At 31.1% G+C, this 24,433-nt stretch overlaps 1 protein-coding gene across 2 annotated transcripts in view; it reads right to left on the bottom strand.

The window, feature by feature from the left end:
• LOC113404317 (Ig-like and fibronectin type-III domain-containing protein 2) overlaps positions 1-24,181 on the bottom strand; it is a 158,435-nt gene extending 134,254 nt beyond the window's left edge. For both annotated transcript variants that reach the window (XM_026645182.2, XM_026645184.2), the window contains exons 1-2: positions 24,034-24,181; positions 16,625-16,647 (exon numbers count right to left, since the gene is read on the bottom strand). The gene's annotated coding sequence lies outside the window, so the exon portion shown is untranslated. The remainder of the gene's footprint in view (positions 1-16,624; positions 16,648-24,033) is intronic.
• Between the last annotated feature and the right edge of the window lie 252 nt (positions 24,182-24,433).

Genomic DNA, 24,433 nt, shown 5'->3' with positions numbered 1-24,433 from the left:
TCAGCGCGATACGTTAGGGGGGCAGATGTTAAGTCATTTAGGCCATTAATTCAAAACTGTAACGTGACGATTCAAAAGTGCTTTTATGAGCATATTTGAATAAATAATATTCTCATTTTGATTTTGACTGTTCCCCTGACAACCTGTCAGTAAAAATCAATTACAATTTAAGACGCGAAACAAACGTCCAAAATTGTAGCAAAGGAATAAACAAAAACCTTTTAGAATCACCTCCAGCTACCTTCTCTTAATTAGAAATTTCCCTATCAGTGAAACTAAGCATTAATACTATTCAAAAGTTGAAATAAATTTTAATAATTTTCCTCTTCCAACTAAATTTACAGCTTAACTACGAGTCTCGACGAAAATTGATCAAAGGAAAGCTTCAAACTCCCTATTCGTTAAGTACTGAACCTGCCTTCCAAGATTAAACTCGTCTATATTATATAACGCTTTAAATTTTATCATACTAAAGACTTTCTTTGACATCACATTACATTATTATTATAGATTCCATAAATTTGTAAAAATAAGGTTTCACATAAAATCACATGTACCACACATGACACCAGATCGTAAATGTAAGACATATTAACCCTTGCCTACGTCGCTAATGGACCACCAATTTTGCGAACTAAGAAGTTATGTCCCTTGTGCCTGTTATACTGGCTCACTCAATATTCAAATGGGAACACAATAATATTAAGAAATACTATTTAGCGGTACGAAAAGTGATTATTGGCACCCTACCCAGATAGCCCATTATAAAGCCCTACCACAGTCCTGACAACACTAATTTTTTTTCAATTAAAATTTAAAATTCGTATAATTTTTATTATGATATTAATTAGCCGGACGGGCAAATATGCCACCTGATGGTAAGTGGTCTCCACCTATCGCCACCACCACATTCGCGTTGTAAAAAATGTTAACCATTCCTTCGGTCATACCAACCGCACTTCTTCCAAAAGTGGAGAATAAATTGATTACAGGCTTCTCCATGTAAATACATAGCTAAATTTATATGATAAGAAATTAACAAACAGGTATATTAGTTAAAATTTACTAGAAAATAAATTCTCAACTAAATAGACATTTCGCAGTCGACATCTCTCTTAATTCAACGACAAAGGGCACGAGAGAGACAGGGATACAATGGATGGTTTTGTAATATAGAGGATAATAAAGAGACATCTACAATGAGCGCATCCTGGAATCAGGAGTGTGTCAATCTAACGATGGAGCGTGGCTGAAGTTTGAAGATAAAGCGAGCATTGAGTATGTCATACAAAAAAATTACAATTGAAGTCTAAATTTCTAATCATATAATCATCTTCTATAACATCAAATCTATATACCTTACGAAATTTTTTTGGCATTTAAAATTTTATTGTACCAGTTAAAATTGCCTACTGTAAAGTATATAATAGTTGTCGGCCGAGGCTTCGGTCGCGTTTTAGAGATTGGGTGTCTGTTGTTAGGTATAAATGTCTTTCCTTCGGGTTCAAGCTCGCTTCGTACCAAATTTCATCAAATTCGGTTCAGTAGCTTGCTCGAGAAGGCGTAAGCAAAAGAAATACTATAGCTGTCCCAAAAGTTACAGAAAAAAAACGATTTTGTAAAGATTATTTTTTATCCTATCCAATGTTATAAATGAAAAGTGTGTCTATTTGTTTGTTACTATTTCACGTCCTCTCTACTCAACCGATAATTAATAATTAAATTGATGAAATCTTGCATACACGTTCTCCAGAGACTCCATAGAAGTCGCGAGCGTAAACTAGTTTATAAGTGAAATTACATGAAAATGTTACATTTTATAAAAACACATCAAAGCTTAAAACACAACACAACGTTAATCTTAAACAAACGCCCCGAAATTTTATAAACTTTGTCACAGAGCCCCAACATTATTGGATTATTTTACGCAAATGTTCCGAGAGAAGATCTAACAGGCAATATAAGATGATGACATCTTAATACGTTCAAGCGAGTTTGAGTGCGATCAGCTGTTCTTTTTTGTAGATAACTTGATCTTATAATGTAATACGTATTTATGTATCTATACATAAATCTAAATTGTCTCATTGTTTGAACATCACGCGAGATAACTAGGTTGATTTTAATGATTGTTATTTCATCTATGATTACCTACCCAGACGGACTTGCACAAAGCTTGTAGTGAAGTAAATGTTTTCGAAATATGTATCCGTCGCATTTATGGTAACCCTTAGAAGTTGAAATGGTTTTATTTCGTCAGTCATTATTTGTGCTGATTTCGAAAAGGTCGGTACCCAGATTGACGACATTCAATTGTCAAGCTCAGTTTGAAAGGGTTTAGTTAAGTGGATCATTTCGACTACGCTGTCTGTCGTATGAGCAGGATAATTTGTAAATTATTTAAATTTGTTCGAATTTTCCCGATGCTAAGAGCTGTTATTTCGTTTATGTTCTAAAAGTAAAATAAATTTACTATTTTGTAAAGAATAGCACACATTGGGAATTAAACGATCGACATCTTTCTTTCCTTGTGATTTTAAAGATATTATGTAAAAGATTTAAATCAACAAAAAAGCTGAGTTTCTTTTACTGTTTCATCTCACGTCAGGGTATATATATATATATATATATATATTTTTTTTTTTTAATTTTTTTTATGTTAGCGTTGGCAAACGAGCAGGAGGCTCACCTGATGGAAAGTGACTACCACCTTTTTCGAACTGGTAGTAGTGTTTAGTTCGGCAGATTAAGTGTAATGCTTCTATATTGAATAAATAATTTTATTTGGTTTGAAATAAAATGACTGCGTCCGTTCAAAAAATTAATAATTTTTGTAAATATATTTGTTTGATAAAAAACCGTTGAATTTCTTTTGTTGGTTCATTTCTGATCTGAGATTTATTTCCGAACGATATTTTATATACAAACAGCAGTAGAATCAGACAATGCATGAAGCACAAGGGACATAATATACTTGATTAGGTGTGGATTTTTCATAATTCTTGATTATAAATTTTATACATCTTTAATTGTATAAGATTTATTATCAAGTATACTAACTCCTAAATAGCCGAGATGACCCAGTGGTTAGAACGCGTCCATCTTAACCGGTGATTTCGGGTTCAAACCCAGGCAGGCACCACTGAATTTTCATGTGCTTAATTTGTGTTTATAATTCATCTCGTGTTCGGCGGTGTAGGAAAACATCGTTAGGAAACCTGCATGTGTCTAATTTCAACGAAATTTTGTCACATGTATATCCCACCAACCCGCATTGGAGCAGCGTGGTGGAATATGCTCTAAACCTTCTCCTCAAAAGGAGAATAGGCCTTAGCCCAACAGTGGGAAATTTACAGACTGCTAATGTAATACTAACTCCAAGTTGTTAATAATCTATATAATCTTAAACAGAATTATATGCATTATATTAAAAATTTTTGGTCAACCGCGGTTCCGTTCAGCTTCTTCTGGTGTTAAGTAAAAAAGTCTATACCCTTGCTTAGGGTTTAAGTTTGCTTCATACCGAATCTCATCGAATTCAGTTTTGTGGTTTGATTGTGAAAGCATAACAGACAGAGTTACTATCGCATTTTAATATAAGTATAGATATATCTATATTAATAATCTCGTGCAGGTAGATCCAATCGAAACTTTTCCACAATTATAGGTCGACAACATACGAGTATTTCCTCAAAATTTGTATAATCGAGATATTTTGATATTAAATCCATAAAATTCAATGACATGCAGTTCATCGGGCGGCCATTTTTGACGTTTACGGGTGCGTTCAGTGAGTGTGTTCCAAATAATAATTTCGATCAGGCGTACGGTAAACGCAATGCAAACTTATCCAAATTAAATTAAATTAAAAAATGATAAACGGTATACTTTTTCTTTTTATTTATTTTACCCGAACAAAGCCGGCTTTTCATCTAGTAATAAATATTGTTTGCTTTTAAGCAAACATCTGCCTCGTATATTTGTAGCAAAAACATAATAAAGGTCTTTCTAAATCAGCTGTAAGGGCAGTGGCAGACGTAACAAAAAATATGTCAACTCTTATTAGCTTAATATGTACATCTGTGGTAATTTGAAGAAGAAATATGGAATTACTTTTGGTAAGTCTGGCGCAATTAGACGATCAATCAGATTTATTTCTCTTAGTTATTGTCTTACTTAAGATAATTTCAGGTCAACAACCTTTTCATTATTATACAGCATCAAAGATTAAAAAAAATATTATTTAAATTTCGTATTGAAAAAGGCAATCATTACTTTTTTACTGAAGATTAACGTAACAATTAACCAGCTGATTTTCTTTGAGCAATTTTAGTCTCAGATATATTTTTTATGAAATGGTATAGTGGTCGATCTTTTTATCCAAAGGAGGTGGAATAGCATCCACACCTATTCCTTCGAGAGCTTCCTTTCTTTTTTTAAATAATAAGCAATAAAAATGTTCGTTTTATTAAATGATGACAATTTTCTTTCCAGTACCAATACAGATAGAAAACGTTTTTTAATGAAACGCTGAAGCGAATATTTGTACCTAATTCAGTGTAATATTGTTTATGTTTTCAGATTCGCCTCCAATGTTTGTTTTCAATCAGCGTGAAAACACTCCGGTTTTGTTTTATCGCGGGCCATGGTTAGAAAATAAATAACATTTTTTTGGAAAATTCGATTATTTGGCCTGCCACTGAAATCGTAATGGATTAAAATTTTTATTGATTGAATTGCTTTTGTTGTTTGTAATTCTTGTTTGATTTTAAGTTAGGTCATGACATTGTGAAATTTGATGTGATAAATACGTGTGATTTGATTTTACATGACACTTATGTATTTAATTAAAAATATATCATAATTTATTACTAGAGTTCTATACATGATAAGAACATTGAACACCACAAACACGTATACTTAAATTCGAATCTTCACACCAAACTTAAATTCGATTTCAAAAATAGAACGTAATGTTTTTTAAATTAATTTTAAATAATGAAATAATAAAATATTTTAACGTTAAATAAACAATAAAATATTTAAATACAAAATTTCATATTTAAAAATCGAACCGTTACAATAACGAAGTCGCATTTAAAAGAATAAATTCTATATTTGAAATAAATTCTCAATATAACAAAAATAACAAAACATATTAACAGTATCTGAGAGATTCGATCAAAATTATGATTTTTATAAATCGAATCGTTAAAATAACTTCACAATGGGAATCAAAAGAACAAAAGGTATTATCGAAGTATCTGGTCTCACAGTTATTTATTTGTCATCTGCTAAACATTGACTACGTGCCAATTTCCGCCTGATCTGAACGGGCACGTTCGTTTATTGTTCATTGTTCAATAGTTATTGTAATAAGGAACTCTTGTGTGTCATATCAGGGATGTTCCTAGTAATTGATAAGACGAAAATGACACAAGATGTCAAACACTTTCCGTTCGATTGTATGAATTTTAAATATAATATCACATTAGTTAGATAAAGGTTTCTGATGGCGTTTTTAACAGATTAAAACAAAATGGAGGTTCTCTATTCGGTTGTTGATTTGGAAAATTCTTATTTGTTTTGGGGTGTACTTCCCATTTGAATTTGAAGAATAAATACCATCCTTAATTGATTTGGAACTTCGTATAATAGCTTTACATAAAGCATAGGCATTTGCAAAGTTGTAATAATTTAAATATTTTTTTTAATGATTTATCTTTAACAGGTTATTTAATTACTTAATTGTAAAAAAAATAAATAACTTTTTTCTTAAAAAGTAAAAAAATAAGAGGTTGTCGATTTGAATGTATATTTTTAAATTTAGTTTCATTTTATTCGTCGAAGGTACGTTAATTTATGTTTCCTGTAATAATTTATCAATTTTTTTTGCATATCCGACGTTTATTATTATTTTGATAACATCAATGGTTTCCGAGAATAAATGATAGTCTTTTTGTAATTCGAATTGATCTAAATCGAATTCATTTTAATTAAGAATATTCTCAGATTATAAAACTAAAATCGGTAGAACATTATATTGGTAGTACGAATCTTAAATTCTTTTTGTTAATAAAAAAATAAAAATAGGCATTTGCGCTGTCTGTTTAATTATTAATTAACCGAATTATTACGCTACCGATATTTGCATTCATTTTTGATTTTGTATTCGCTTTTGTTGCTTCACTATAATTTTCCGTATGTTACATGTATTTACTTTTAAAATCTGAGGAAATATAAAAGGGAATATCATATATTTTTTCATTTACATCGATTCGGAGTAACACCAAGGTCTTGGACAAAACGTCATAGGACAATGTGTTTGGTGGCTTATTAATAGCAGAACACATTTTAATTCAAAAGATCTGTAGGAAAACATTTGCTGCTTATTCCAATAAGCTGCTCAGTAATGATTGTTGGATACCAATATGACAGAACAAAATGCAGATTTTTGCATTTCAGAAACTAATTAAGAAAATATAAAAACAAACCCGCGTATTGGAAGCTATCTTCAGTCTTATCATCATATCATAAGAATTACAGCAAATACACCTCCATTATCTAAAGTCCCGTGAATAAGTGAAGTAAAACATTATTCTTTTGAACACATAATGAACTTCTTATATGAAGACGTAAATGAATGCATCGATTTGAACTTTCTTTTCAAATTCTTCATTATCAAGGATAAATATGTCAGAATTATTCTCGATTTTTCTACACTACACAACTGCAAAGATTACCCACACCAATAAACATATCGACACACTCACATTTTTTCAAACTGGCTATGTGATTCCCACGAATAGAATAAAGATCCAAATAAAACATTTATACCATAGAACACATAGCTATCAACCAGCATAATTTTGATCGACATTTTCAACAATCATCATCAGCTAATTTCCAAAAAACCTTGAATTATAGACCTAACCCAAATTTACTTGTGAGTGGTAGATTAGTGGCAGGGCTTTGTGCTAGCCCGTCTGGGTATGTACCACCCACTCATCAGATATTTTACCGCTAAATAGCAATACCCAGTATTGTTGTGTTCCGGTTTGAAGGGTGTGTGAGCCAGTATAACTACGGGCACAAGGGACATAACATCTTAGTTCCCAAGGTTGGTGGTGCATTGGCAATGTAAGGAATGGTTAATATTTCTTATAGCGCCATTGTCTATGGGCGGTATCACTTAACATCAGGAGGCCTATTTGCTCGTCATATCATAAAAAGTACTCCATTCACGAGGAAGGTTTAGGTGTATTTTCACATTTGTTCATACATTGGTGAGAACTATATAAAATCTGCTCAGCAGTTTTTGAGTTTATTTCCATCAGACAAACAGATAGAAGCGGTGGGGCACTTTATTTTTTAATATGCAATTATATCAAATCATTTTTTTTTCGGACGGTCTTTTAGACTAATTATTTAAGACTGCTAATAATATTACGGAAGACTAATCCAAATATAATTAAGGTTTCACCGTCAAGCGACTCTAAGTATTGGACAGGGTTCAGGAATGAGCGTATATAAGGCTTCGATAGGAAATTGAGCCTGATTGAACCCTTATCAAATTACTACTTGATCCTAAGCAATATTTTAGTACGACTCGTAGTTCCTTGTGACTTAGATATATAATGGTCTGATAAAAGTGCATTTTAAGAAATCGAAACTGTTAATTTTAGTAATGTAACTACTTCAATTAATGCAGTTGAATGACTTAATGTCTTGGAATTAATGTTGAATTAATAACGTTAATTTAATAATAAACTGTATAACTGAAATGTTTCGATTGTTTCAAACTCAGTTTTCAATCACCATGTTGATATTGAAAAAAAGATCAGAAAAACCCAATCCTTTCTATGGATACAACTTGGAATTATAACACATTACCAAAAGATCTGTATTTTTATTATAACTAGATCAATGTTATGAAGACTTCGACTACCACCTAGTAGATCAGCCTTGATCAATCATGGCCATTGGGATAAAGTAATATGGCGTAGCAAGTCACACTTGATTAATATATTATTTCTGTTTTATCAAAGACCAAGATGATCCAAGCCGATTGAGGCCGATCGGGAAGGGAATGGAGAAGCACCTTCTTTCTCAAAACATATATAGTCATATGTCATATATATTCCAATCGAAAGAGTAGATATTAACAAACCAGATTTATAAATAGCTCTGATATATTTAGCACTACAAACATCTCTTGATAAATATGTATTTATTTATAATACCCAACTTAACTCCTTACATATGTCCACTTTAAATTTACTTCAGCAGTTCCGGCAATAACTTCGCCGACATTAAAAACGTAATTTTTCCGCAAATCCACAATGAATAATATATATCATTCAAGATCTCGACCAATGACATCACGTCAATTCAATGTCAAAGTTGTTTATTTGTTTCTGATAATCTAGCGGTTGTAATAGGCTACACAATGTTCCACTATTATAAATTCAGCCTTTATTTAAGCTGTATAATTTTTACCGACGGCTGATTTTACTTCCAACAAATAAATTACGAAACTTTTATAAGACCTTAAATTGAAATTGATTAGCCCCATCAATCTTAATAAAAACGTGGAAGGGATGATAAAAGCAATGAATTTGTTGAAAACATGGTTTTTTAAAGAGAATTCCTTCCAATTTTCATTTAAGATAGCATTGTTATAAAATGGCACAAGAAAAAAAGTAGTGATTTGTTAATGTGTGGGCCAAATTATGTTATATAAATTGTTACACTTACACGATACACGCAAAAATATTGTATAACGAATTTTCAAAGTTTCACGAGTGATGTACGAAGTGAGTTTTTTAAGAGAATTGGTTGAGTTACAGAATTCTGTTTTTTTTTTCAATTCGTCACTTTTTGTATTATTTCCAAATTACGATGGTGAGATTTTTGCCATAGATATTTTATATCAGATCAATGTGGAAACCATCGAGTACAATATAGTCTTGTAATCGGATAATCTCCCCAATAATTTGGAGTCAAACTTTCTATAATGATACTCTGACTAACTTTACTAGTAACTTTTTAACAAAACTTAACATGATTTTTAGGTCTGATAAATATAATTCTATACATCCACGGACTCCAGACAATAAATAATTCGGCTCTGATTATTTTGATTTACTTTTAATCTAAAATAAAGATTTTTGAAGTGAAAACTTCTTTAGGCGTGATTTTCTGAAAAAATCTTATGGGTTCGCGTCACCGACATGATCATGACTGGCGTATGCGCAGCGGCGGTGTTCTTTTTGAATGGGTAAAATCTCGTGTGTTCGTATCACCAGCATGTCTAATAGCAGTACATATCTGAAGCTATACAGCTGACTTATTGTGCAACATTAGTTTTATATCTTGTGTTTTCGTAAGTGTTATAAGAATTTATAATTTAAACATTATGAAATGTCAAATTTTAAAGTTCTAAATCTTCACTTCTATTGGCAGTCCCTATAACTGCCAAATATTTCTTCACTAAATCTAATAATATTTTTTTAATATTATTTCTTTTCACACACACCATACACGAATACCACGAAGGAATTCTTTTTAATTTGTCCCAATGAGGATTTGTTTCCTTTCGTCTACTTGCGTTTGATTTATTACGAAATTGACATGAACGTCGAATGAGCTGAAGAAAGTAATATAAAAATGATATTCATTTGATATCATTCATTCTACTTTTTCCATTTCTTTATTAATATTTCTATATTTGTGATTGCCTGTATTTACATTTTGTAAATCGAAATTAGTATAGTAATCAATCCTAACAGAGTAATTACTTCTTATTGTGTTTTTACAATAATTGTAATAGCATACAGTTAATAATATTTATGCAAGAGTGCGGGGATTCCCGCATAAAGCAATCATGGTCGCCATCTAAGTCAATCCGTAAAGAACGCTTGCCGCGTGCGGACGCTTCTAACGTTTTCTATTAAAACATGTTAAACAAAAAATAAAAAATACATATATTTGATTAAAATTTCTTAAAATCTTCCATATACATATAGTTAAAGGTTTTATTTGTTGTTAAGGTATAGAATTTAATAAATAACACCTATCTTATTTTTTTTTCAAAATATCTTAAAACATGCTAAGTTTAGGTGATTATCTTTGTAGTGCCAGTAACGCCCTGATTACATGGACAACTAATTGCAACAATGGCGTAACTTGCGCTGTTTATCCTGTCACGGTATAATACTGACATGATTATGGACGATGACAAATCGTAAAACCCTCCTAGATTGACTTGCAAGCAATCAGTTTGAATTTGATTTAAGTATATTAAAGTAGCTTAAATATAATTCAGCCCTTTGTTAAATAGAGACATTCCTCTTCGCGTTACCAATAAATTGATGTACTTAATTTGCTTTTGTATTTGTAAGTCATCTCATACTAAACCGCATTTTAGCAGCGTGGTGGAGTCAGCTCTAAACCTTCTCCTCAAATGGGAGACATTAACAAACGGTTACTTTTTTTACGTTGTTAAGTGAGACGTAAGATTTAAAGATAGAATTAAAGTACGCTATACCTTGAAATAGTAGCATAATATTTTTGACACTAGCTATTCTCACCCCTGGGGAGACACTCGCGTGTGAGGGGAGGAGGATAGGTGTACGGTAGTCTATGTATGCATGTATTATTTTTTAGATAATATAGGTTGGCGGACGAGCGATTGGGTTAGTGGTGCTTAGTGGTCACCACCACCAATAGACAATAGCCCTGTAACAAATATTAACCAACCTTGGGAACGAAGATGTTATGTTCCTTGTGCATATAGTTACACTGGCTCACTCACTCTTCAAACTGGAACACAATAATACCGAGTGCTGCTGTTTGGCGGCACCGCGGCAGAATATCTGATAAGAGGATAGTACCTACCCAGACGAGCTTGCACCACAAAGTCCAACCACCAAGTTACTAAATAAATATTTTTTATCTCAAATGTAATAATAAATATAATGTCCTTCTGTCAAGGCTTGTTTGTTACAAGTTTAATCAGTGGAGCTAAAATTAAATCTAAAACTCGAGTTCAAATGTCGTGAAATGACAAAAAGTTGTAAGCGCCATTAAGTACGATAATAATTATAACTTTTAAAGGACATTTTACAATCGATTTCTATCGAATGATTTCATTCTGTACAGAATATATAAGCATTCATTCGAGTTTTAGAGTGATATTTGTATATGTCACCGTATAATTATAAATACCGTTAGATTATAATCTATCTCGTGAAATTGTAGACTTTCGAAAGATTGTAAATCTAAACTTAGTATTTTGTAAATCTAAACTTGTAAGCAGTAACAATTTAACGCATTTATTTAGCTTATTAAGCTATAAGCTTATTAAAGTTAAATTATAAAAAACTCTAACTTAACCTAACTGAAAGATAGAAAGAAGAAATAAACTATCGAAAATGTATACGTTTTTTTAAAGTTGAATCACCGATCACATTCTTCCGACTGTTTACAATCTCGCTATATAGATTATAATCTAACAGTATTAACAATTCTACGGTGATATTTATAAACACAGCTTTTTGTTCTCTTGATATTTTTTTAATTTCTGGTTGAACTAAATATTGTTCCGTGTTCTATAGCCCAGAATATTTCATTTTCCGAAATGTTTCTGAACGTTCAGATTGAATCTAAATAAAATATGACTTTGACTAACGTTTTAGAAATTATACGATAATTCTAGAAACCAACAAGATATAAATTTGGACTAGATAAATAAAGTTCCCTAGAAGTCATAATTGTTTCTTGTTTGGTGAAATTTTAGTTTTAATTATTTATCATAAAATTTAAGTTTTAGTTATTTTGAGTTGTTGTTATGTTTCACTGGCTACATCTTAATTCGGTTGCTTTGCTAACATGGACCTTAAAATACTTCATTTTATAATAATCTACGTAAGTAGAATGTTTGAATTGCATAGGTATACACAACAAATATATGAACTGGTTTGTCTTGAACTTGAACTGGTGTTTCTCAAAGGAAGTTCGTACTTACGTACAACATTTTACGAAATTAAATAAATGGGGATTCGAATCGATCCAACGAAATCATTATGACCTTGAAATGTATCCTGTCGTGACGTCAGTGAGATAAAGTCAATGAAGAATCAGTAACCAGCGAAATATCTAATTTTCGCGAAGAATTCTTAATACTAGCATTACGGTGCAGAATGTTTTTTTTTAACATCCAAATCTAAAACAAACTTTAAAATACACCTTTTTTAAATCCTCAATATTTGAACTTCTTACTCATCAGACGTATTATTTTTTTTAATGATTATATTATATTTTATGAGATCGGTAAGAAACTCTCACAGTTTGACTAATTCATTTAAAACATTTCTGAAGGTTTTCACTACATTAAAAAGGGTCTATATTATGTGTCTGTCTAATGACATAAATTAAATAGATGCTAATACATTTTTAAGAATTAAAAAGTCGTATAAGTAAGATCGAATTTATGGTCTTGAACAAATAATTAACAATCTTGGTTAAATTAAAATCTAGCCCACAAACAATTGTTTCATTCATTGCGTATCTTATCACTTAGTTATTATGTTAAATTACATAATGATAAGTATAATTTAATTGAAATATAATTTATACTAATATTATAGATGCGAAGACACGGTCTGTCTGTTTATCACGCTGTCACAGCCACTGCACACCATGCACCGAATTGAATGAGATTTGGTATGAAGGAAACTTGAATCCCAAATAAGGATAGGCTTTCACATATCACTTAATGACCAATCGCTAAAACGCGAGCGAAGTTAATAATAAAAAACAAATATTGACATAATAGGTTCAGAACATCGATTTCTTATAAATAAGGGGCAAATATTTACATGAAATTCAATTAAAATCTTTATTAGTGATAATACTATTGTTGATAAAGATCATGTCATCGATAACTTTAAATGAATACTGTATTGTTTAACACTGATTCACCTTTACGGAGGAAAATAAAGAATATTGTCGCTGTTGGCGCTGTTAAACCATTCCTTACTACGTATGGGAACTAAGATGTTATGTTCTGTAATTACACTGGGTCACTCCTTCAAATCGGAACAAAACAATACTAAGTATTGCTGTTTAGGAGTAGAATATATGATGAGTGTCTGGTTCCTACCCAGGCTTGCACAAAGTCCTACCACCAAGTGAAATAATAATACAGTAAAAGAATTCCACAAGGATCAATACTTAAGCCATTTAATTTTCTCACTTACATCACTGCTACAGAACATTTATATCACTATCTCTAATAAAATGTGTTAATATTTAAATAATGTTTACTCTGATAAACTATATTTATATACGAAGAAATCTACAAAACTATGAAATAGTAATTGCACCCGGACAAGAAAATCTATGCTAATAAAATTTACTTTGATATTTCCTATGTAGTAAGTAAGTACTTTATTTATTTATTTGAAATATTCGAATTCTTTATCATTTAATGAAAATTTATTTAATTTGAAATTTGTGTTTCTAGAACACTATCTTTATTAGTGTGCTAGTTTTTTACACAGACAAAAAATATATACATATACACTTCTCCCACGATTTCTCTTATTATTATAGTTTAAAATTTAATAATCAAAAATTGCACGAACCATGACTTCCATTGAATCGAAAAAAAAAATCAATTCTACGTATTGCCAGATATCAAAGTTAAACGAATAAATTATATATACATACATACAAGTCTGTATGTTTTTATTAATAATAATTGAGCGAGATATCGATTCGCAATCCTACCGATCTATCAACTTACATTCTTATTAAAAAAATAAAAACTCTTTTGACGGGAACGTATTTGATTTATGACATTAAAATAATATTAAAAGTGTACACAAATGATCTCCATTAAATTATCTTTATAAAGGTATGAACACTATATTAATGAACAATTTCCGAAATGAGGCGAAATTTTTTTTACGAACTTAAAACACTCTGATGCTTCGTATCATGAGTCGTGCAATAAATAGTGTTGCTATTTGTTCGGTAGAATTACTGGTCGTAATTCGTAAGTTATTTCATATACAGTCGAGCCAGCACTAAGCTCTACTATAACTTTTGTTTCATAGAACGTGTTTAATACCGTTCCAATAATACGTTTTATTTGTTTAATCTGTGTTCGTTCTTTCGAAAAATTAAAAAGCAGACATATTTTATACTGTGTTTTATTCTAAATAAATTGTCGGGGGATTTCCGTTTTTTTTTTACGAAGTAAGCTTGTTGTTAAAAAATATGGTATAACATTTTTTTTTAGTATGGAATGGAATATGAAAAAAAGGTTTACATACTTTTTTTTATTCCGGCAACACGTAGACTGCTGTTGATTATAAGTACCGTTATATATTATATTATAGTAAGTATAAGTAAGTACAGGCATAAATAGATAATTGAATATAATCATTAATTTTATTTACTGTAACTAATAAAACGCAGAAACATTTACGAAATAATAAGTTATCTTATTCTCTTTAGTGTCAGGAGAGATTGTTAATGTTTCACACGGAAAATCGGGATTGCGAAATGCGATTCAATAGGGCAGTACTGCTGGCATTCTTATCAACATTTCATGCAGTTATTATTCGTAGAGTAAATATTAATTTTGGTTAGTATATTAATTATATTCTAGATATGATATTATATGCTAGCATTCTTGCCACCATTCCGAACGGTCAAGATTTATAGAGTAATTATTTTTAATTCATATTTGTATATATTTAAGCACTTAATATTATATTCTTAATGTACATACTTATGTAACAAAACTATAAGGATTTTAAGCAAAGTACTATAATATACTAGCTGAACTTCACTTCAAAGGCTTTACTGGCCCGAAATTTAAAAAAAATAAAATTTACCATTATAAAAAGTCACCGCACAATTTCAGTACTAGAAGGGTGAATTAAAAGAGTACCTTATGTCCTTCCACGAGACTTAAACTATCTAAATACCAAATTTAACAGACAGAGTTACTTTTGTATTTATAATAATAGTACCTGAAATCCCGAACCGATCGAAACTATATGATAGATCGTTTAAAAATTATGATTTTTTTAGCCGACATTTTATCTCCGCAAAATTCGTATAATCGAGATATTTCGATATTAAACCCATAAAATTGTTTGACGTTTACGGGTGCGTTCGAAGTGTGTACCAAATAACAATTTCGTGTAAGGGTACGATCAACTCGATGGGAACTTATCTACAATAAATTATAGTACGTTAAAAAATAATAATTCCAAGTCGATAAAATGTATCCGCAGAATTCGGATTGTTTAATACTTCGTGAAATGAAATTATGTTATGAAATGTAGAACAATTACACATTTATTGGCAAAATTTTTGGACCTTTGTACAAAACATATTGAATCCTATAAAAAAAAACCGCGACGCAGTATCTGTAGTTTCTGAGTGAGGAAATTATAACTGCGCTACTTCTGTGAAATAAACGTTCGAAATTTGAAACATTAGTACTACTGACTGAGCTTTGTGTATTACATTACAGAATGACTAGTAGGTCTCCCGCGAAACTTCGCGCTTCAAAAGATTTTATAGAAATTTCAAAACCTATGATAGGTTTTGTTTAGATTTAATTTCATTGTAAACTGCAAGTCACACATCTACATTTTGCGCGAAAATAATGAAACTGAAGAAAAAAATATGAAAATATTAATGTCAAATAGTATACATTAGTTCAGTTAGATTTGGAGTTTGTTGAAAATATTTTTTTTTTTTAAGTTTTTATTTTATTTTTGTATCCTGACGTAGCGCTCTCTAACCGGTCAGTAACTTTTTACGCTCGCTAAAATTAATTCTTTGTTAAATTGTAACAATTTAGTAAATCGCAATGAAAAATCCTCTTTAATTTTCTGCACATCTACGGCTGGAGTTCTTCAAAATGAGACCATAACCGATTCTTTATATGCAGCTATCCCATATCACTGGGACAAAAATCGGCTTACGCTATTAATATATAAGATTATTAGTTGTTCCCCGCGGCTTCGCTCGCTTTTTAGGGGTTGGTTGTCATGTATTAGGCAAAGAAGTAGCCTATGTCCTTCCTTGGAGTTCAAGTTTGCTTCATACCAAATTTCATGAAATTTGGTTCATTGGTTTGGCAGTGAAAGAGCGACAGACAGACAGACAGAGTTACTTTCACATTTATAATATTAATAGTAATATTAAATAATAATAATTAATTGTTTCTTTTTAACGTATATAAAAAACCTTATTTGTTTAGTTTCGTTTATTTTACTTTGCTTGTTTTCATCTAGTATGGGAACAATTTTGATATGTTTAATAACTTGTGACAATTCAATTAAGGAGAAGTTGTCATTTATATTTTGTAACATAAAAATCGCTGCTGAGCCTTAAATTATTATTAACTTAAAAATACAAACAAACAAAACTTACCTCTTTCTAGTATTAGCATGAGATTTGATTAACGAATCCTCGTTTCAAGGCAATCTGTTGAGACTGATGATGTCCATGTCGTGTTAAATATTAAAATAACGCGTCTAGGTCCTAACTTACCTCATAATGATTAATATTACTAAGGGCTGTGATAAATTACCTCTGATCCGAACAAAGATATTCCTGCAACAATAAAATAATGTAAATATATATTTATTTTGTGAATAAATGAATTTTAGGTTACATCGGGGTATAATTTCAATTAAACAAACTCTCTCGTGAAAATTGGAAAGCTGATTTAAGGTGATACGCTTTTTGATGCGTGTATTTTAACTTTAGATTAGTTGACACTTCTCACATAGTATAAAATAAAGTCGCTTCCCGCCGTCTGTACGCTTAAATCTTTTAAGCTACGCATCGGATTTTAATGCGGATTCATTAATAAACAGTGATCCAATGAGAATGTTTATATACGTAATATATAAAATACTTGGTAGGTACCACCACTCATCAGATTATTGCCAAACAACAGTACTCAGTATTGTTGTGTTCCGGTTTGAAGGGTGAGTGAGCCAGTGTTACTACAGGCACAAGGGGCAAAGGACAAACAAGGGACCATTGGTGATGTAAGAAATGGTTAATAATTCTTACAGCGCCATTGCCTATGGGCGGTGGTGACCACTTACCATCAGGTGGCCCATTTGCTCGTCATATATATATACTATAGTAAAGAAAAGCCATGAATATGAACTTTGCGAGCCGAAAGAAACAGGATTTTTTTCTTTTTATGGTTGTTACCGCGTTAAGCCGGGACGAGTAGAAAAATGATACTCAATCGTTCTACAGTAACAATGTCTAAAGGCGATCAATTGGATAGTCTGCTAGTTGAACATGTCCGTCGTTAAAATCAGTTATTACTCTGATCGCTTCGAAAGAAGACTTATTTTCCTCACAACATAAAATATCAGAAATCCGACCTCGCAAGTCGCCTACCACTACTCAATAGGTGCATTTTTTTAATGTATAATCGATCGCTTACAAAAAAGCGTTAACCTAACTTATTGTAATGACTAACCTTCGTCCCTGACCTCTCACGGTTGATAAATTGGATATTGCCATTTTGAAAGGTCAGCACTAATATCCAATCAAATTTAGTATTTTATAACAGTTCCATAAAGTTCATTATTGTTTGTTAGTTTTCTTATGTCAATTTTATTTAGACTTCAGTCAAATCTTTATTTATTGATTCTATAGTTATTTTTATATTTCTTATCCACCATCGAGTGTACTGCCTTTGTGCTAGTATTACTGATTTATTCATTCATTTGAATGTTATTCATTCAGTAATATGTGTGTGTGTTCAACAGCCTTTTATATTGCCGCGAAATATTAATAAACAGGTTAATTACAAACACAATATTTTGTATTGCAACTTCTATATGTAAATTGACTTAGTTTCAAGTAAAGAAAACCTAACGTAGAACCTTGTTGATTACCAAAAAGCGTGGTACACCACCGTAGGTCACCATCATTGGCGTTATAAGAAATGTTAAACATACCTTACTTGATACTTGATGTAACGTCTCTCGTGCGTGTAGTTACACAGCCTCAGTCACCCTTCACACCGAAACACAACAGTACGTAATGCCGTCGTGTTCCATCTATAATTCGGCACATATTCGCCTGAACTATATAATTCGAACTTCGCCGATTCATAAATTCAAATCATTTGTAAAAAATACATTAATACAAAAAGTATATTATACAATACAAGATTATATAGATGATAGAAAGGCGTGGAGCTAATACTTGTTGACTTCCAGGCAGGATAAATAAGATTGAAAAAGAGTTTCTAGCGGGTTCTTCTCGTTAGAATGTACATTCCGAACCGGTGGTAGCTTCACTTAATATAGTTTGTTAAATGACGATTCAAACGAGGAGTTATGTGGTTGGCGGCTATCATGGTATGGTATGTTACTTGTGAGATGACGTCAGATAGAGAAGTATGGAAGAAGAAGACATGCTGCGCCGAGTCCAAGTAAATTGGGATAAGGGCAGGAGGATGATGATGATTAAATGACGATTCAAAAGTGCTTGTAAAAGAAAATACTTGAATAAAGTATATTTTCATTTTGTTTGGCGGTTGAACATCTCATGAGTGGGTGGTATCCAGACAGGCTTGCACAAAGCCTGACAATTCACTTTCTGTGTGTATGTAGCCTACACGAAGTTTCCTTATCCCATAGTCTGTTCTTCAGTCTCCTCTCCAGTTCTTCCTCCTACTGTTCCTTGATCTATTTATATTGTATGTTTCTTAATGTTTGTGTTTAGTCCACTTTGTTTTTTTTTTTTGAAAATGCATTCAGTTTAATATATTACTGTAAGGAGTTTTGTAATTGTTCATATATGTTACTTTAATAACAATGTATATTATATTTATCTAATTATTTATTATTGTGTTGTTTTAGGTTATTGGTTTACAAAGAGCCTGTGATCTCGATCGTACCGTCTCCATTGTGTTTTCAAATTGTTGTTTAAGCAAAAAATGTACTTTTGTCCTTTTAGTATTAGGTCACAGAAATATAAAAGACGATAAGTATGAAATACATTATTATCGTTTTAAATAACGTCTTTTCAAAGATGACCATATAATATCTACTGACGATTCCATTTAGTTTCAAGTCATTAAAGTATTTAAACAGAATTGCATCTTAATGCTTTGTATAATGTATGAAGTGTATTATTAAATTTCCTTGAACGAAACTCGTCACAGAGAGGTATTTAGGTCAATGAGTGTCGCTCAGGTGAGGTGCGCGATTGTTGCAAAGATCTCGCTCCCTCTTTATGAGGAAATGGGATGGATACTCTGCGAAACAGTAGTGCATAATTAAGATCCCTTAGGCTCAATAGTTGACAGTTCATCCATTGGTAGTAAGTTCATTGCAGTGAACTGAGCTTATATAACGTCTATGGCGACTTCAACTACAAAATTCTAAATATGTTTTAAATTAAATATTGACTGTCGCTTATCAATATATACTTGATAATGTGATGTACGTTCGTAAAAAAGTCTTTGTTAAGACTTTGGTTATATTATTAGTATTTGGAGCAAAAGCATAATAATTATAGTTACGTACATATGTTGTCACTGTGTTCAAATTATTATGTTGGGAAATGTATACTTTTTACAACAAGATATCAGCAATCTTTGAAAATTAAAAATCTCTTCCAGGTCCTTAGCACGAATATAAATAAAAAGAAGCATATAAAATAAAACAAAAGTCCCGCTGAGTGTATTTAGCTGGTTCTTCTCAAGTCTGAGGTGTTTCTTTCTGAACCGGTGGTAGAATTTTGATCATGAAATATGTTTGATTTGTCTATATTAAATAAATATTTTTGACTTCTAATTCAATCAGAAGGACACGAGTTACTAACTAAATGTTATTAATTTACTTTTAACTCACATTTAAGCTTACAGATAAAATAAAATAAAAGTCATATAGAATTCAAATAAACAAGGAAATCTTTTTAAATTTTTCGCGATAAGGTTTTATAAGAAATTCTAAAGTGTGCCTTGTACACTATGGCATACATGTACGAAATTGCTTTTAAAAATGCATCTAGCGTATAAGTAAATTTCCTTACACGACAGCTGATGTTCGCGTCACAAAGTGATTGCATTTAGGTCAATGAGTAAAACGCAAGTAACGTCTACGATTGAACGAAACAATTTTAACATCAAATACCTGAGTCTTAATAAAACAAAAGCGAGAGATTCACAATGTAGATTCTACCGAGAACAATAATCATGAAAATCAGTAGGTTTTCTTAAAAAATAAAACGGGAAAAATCCCTTTGAATTTCTTTCCTCGTACCTTCTTAGGTCTTAGGATGTAATCATTTCTGAACCAGTAGTCGTTTCTACTTTGACAAGATTAAGAGCATTTTTGAAAACCTTATTATTTTTTGTAAATATTCGTTACAAAGGTCTTTTTCTCTAAAGAAGAAATTTAGAGCACCAAGTTGCTTTACTGCGGGTTGAAAGAGATACAAGTTATCGAATTATATTCTTCATTATTTGGTAGTAAGGTTTGTGCAAGCCCTTCTGGATATTCAACTGCCAAACAGCAATGCTTAGTATCGTTGTGTTTCGGATTGAAGGACGGGCCAGTGTAACTACAGGCACTTGGGACATAACACTAACTCGCGAGATTTGTGGTCCATTGGCGATAAAGATATGTTTAATATTACATCACTAATATCTGTGGTGACTTACTATAAGGTAGCCCATTTACCTGTTCATCTTTTTATATTGTATAAAAAAATCTCTAAACCTCCTCAAGGGGATAAGGCTCAAATCCAGCTGGGTGACATACAGAAGCGGTTTCTTTGTCAATTGGCCCATGGCCATTAACTCGCCTCCCTCATACAAGAGAAATAGTCTTAAATAACTACCTTTAATTGTTTATGACTAACCATTAAAAACGGATGTGCTGATAACACTAAAATATTAATAATGGAATATCATCACTATCTTAATTGTTTAGCTACGAGGAAAACGCACTGTTAACCTTGAACACGAAAAAAAATTAACGAAGTTCTCTATTATTTAATAATAAATTTTTCATAAATACTTTTGTTACACAGTGAAGTATTAATTTTTTATTAAAAATTTTTGCAGTAAAATATACGACGATGTGCCTTGATGACGGGCTTGTACAAAGCTATACCGAGCTAATTTTTTTCATATAGCTTGTACGTGATTTATAAGTAATATTGTCAATATTGTATGATATATAACGTTCAATCTACAGCCTGTTCCATCGCTGAGTTGACGCCTCCTTTCCTTTAATACCTCATTCCACCACGCTACTCCATACGGGTTGGACACATAAGAGATGTATATATAGAATAGTACTTACACACGTAAAGTGCTACAAATACAGAACATAAAGTGCTCATTTAGTGCTAATTTAATGCTAGAAATTTAAATTTTATGCTCAATAACTTATGACCAATAAACACAAATTTTAACAAAAAAAAAAATCGACTTCAAATAAAACACAATTCCAGAACAATTTAATTTGCACTAAAAAATAAAAAAAATTATTTCGTATTCCACTACAACTTAATAATAAACTTACTTTTTCTACTCATCAATATGTAGGTACGATCAATGAGTTTACCACGCGAGAAGATGGGTACCTATCCACTTTAAATCTAACTCAACATATACCTATGAATAAAAAACAATGATCAAAATCTTTTTTAGAGTTCTCCTAAGTAAAATGAAATGAAAAATATTAGAATACTTAAAAGTCGATTTACGATAATATAATTTAGTTACAATTATTGTTAGTTTTTGAGTCGGTGTCAGCCAAGGACAAGCCAACACTACAATATACCTAGCAAAAATAATACGAGAATACTTTTACAAACGAATTGATAACCTCCTTTTTGAAGTCGATTAAAAATTAGAAAACTGCTAGCTTTTCATTAAGCAGTATGCTCCTAAAACGCTAAGCGCTTACTAAATCATTAAATCGAAGCATCGATAATTTAGTTAGTTAGATTTCACATATCAAGAAATGCACATGAAAATTAAGTGGATCAACTCATGTTGAACCCACAATCGCAATCGGTTAAGTTTAACGCTGCAACCACTAAGCTTACATCAAGCGAAACAAAATCACTCGCAGAAATGCAACTAAGAATTATTCAGATGCATTTTTTTTTTTTGACCAAGGAAGTTGTACATTCAGAACAAAAGGCGAACTTAATATAAGATTTACCGGTCAACTGTTAAGCTTAATAGAAATTCTGTGGTAACTTTACGTATAATATGATTCAAAGTGACTGTTCAAGGGTCTTGTAAGAGCTTATAAGAGCCTAATTGAATCAAGTATATTTTGATATTGATTCATGAAGACGGAATAAAGAAAATATTTAAAAAACTTCGTTATGAAATAAAAAAGAACCTAAAATATGAAGTCAATGAATACCACTTTAACTAAGAGTTAAGTCTGTCAACTTTTTGTTTTATCCATTATAATATTTTTACTTGGAGGTAGATACAACCCACTTATCGTATATTCTACCGCCAAGCAACAATAATTAGTTTTGTTGTGTTCCGGTTTAAAGGATAAGCTTACCAGTGTAACAACAGGCACAAAGGATACACTTAGTTCCCAAGGTTGGTAGCGGATTGGAGACGTTAGAAATAATTAAAAAATCTTTCGGCATCAGTGTCTATGGGCGGTGGCGATAACGTTCAATTAAAAAAAAAAACAGTTGCTTTTTTTATATATATTTTTTATTTAATTTAAAGTTACTTATAATAACAGTTATTTTATCAGGATTAATCATTTTAGTTTGATTAATACACAGAAAAAAATCATTGCCATCTATCAATGCATTCATGTGAAATGATGCAGGAAATGTATTTTCCAAAAATTCACTACATTTATCTTAATAAAATATACAACGAATCTCGTTCAAAGACATTTTTAGGTCAAATATAATACCTCCTTTTTATATGCATTAGAAATTATATATTAAGTGTGCGTCCGTCTTAACAATCGTCTCATTGATCAAGGTGACAAACGTCTGTTCTCAAGTTTCCCGCCAATAATAACAATAAAACAATGCCCCATTCACTCGTAACTATTTGTATATAGAACGTTTTGTTTATTTTTTAAAATTATACTAAACAATGTTTATAATTGGAAAATATTCTTCCTTTCAATTTATATTTTATAAATATTTTAAAAATAGAATATATTCTTTTTATTATTTAAACCAAACTCTCGCGCTTAATAATATAATCAATTATCTGTACTCAGTACACTATACTTCAACAGCAAGGATTTCTAATTATTTTTACACAATCGACTTAGATGATACTAAGTTTAGTGGGCAAAATTAATAAATATCTTTTGCATTTATTTTTTATCGCATCGTAGATGTTTTTACGAGCGGTTTCCGAGTTTATAATGACATTACCATGTTAAAAGCAAGTAACTACAGCTTAACTTTTATACGACACTTGTGTTGAAACATAATTTATTTACGAGCTGTTCAGTACTTATAAATTTCATAATGTATCGCATACAATTTTAATTACATATATTTTTAAACGTTACTTCTGTTATTTGGTTTATTTTATTATTCTTTTTAATATTTTAAATGTTTTTTTGACGTTATATAAGATTCCTTTGCCACTAATAAGATGTAACAATAAAAAAATTGTTTCATTTATGTTCATAGTTTACGTTAACAACGACTTCCTACATTACAAGTTTTTTTTACTCAGCTGTTAATTACAGGAAACGGAAAGTTAAAGTGAAGCCAGTTGACCGAATCAAGAAAAAAAAATTGCAACAATAAAGAATGATTGTAGAATAATTAATTATTAGAACTCCCGAAACTAATACACAGTTAATCATAATAATATACAGAATTTATCAATACTCTATCAAATCTAAGTACAAAAGAAAATATTTTAATATGTCCAATTCACAAATAATCCGCTTGATACAAAATTATTTTAAAAATAAAATCTCAACGAACCTTTTTCGTCCTGTCAAAATAAATCCTGGCACAAATCACAGATAATTAAAATAAAAAATAAAACACAAATGACGCGCACTCGCGACGATTTGTTCTAAATTCAAACAGTAGCAAGCGAACTCCGATAGAGTCTGCGCCGCTGGGCCGACGCGAGACGACTGAGCGCGGCAGGTCGCTAGCTAGCCCAAGAATTTTCCTTCGATCAGAAAACAATGAATCTTTACGGAAATGTATATAAATGCATATTAAAAGTTATTCTGACTTATTATTCAACAAAATACGATATAAATTTATTTAACCCATACACCTAACTTTGATGTCTTTTTATGAGAACTAGTGGACCTTACAACCTTACTATTGTTTGATCACAAAGGAAAATGTCAATAATATAGTTAATACA

Source organism: Vanessa tameamea, chromosome 17 (genome assembly GCF_037043105.1).
Source record: "Vanessa tameamea isolate UH-Manoa-2023 chromosome 17, ilVanTame1 primary haplotype, whole genome shotgun sequence".
Taxonomy (NCBI): Eukaryota; Metazoa; Arthropoda; class Insecta; order Lepidoptera; family Nymphalidae; genus Vanessa; species Vanessa tameamea.
Note: the sequence above shows the minus strand (reverse complement) of the source record. Positions and strands in the feature narration are given on the sequence as shown.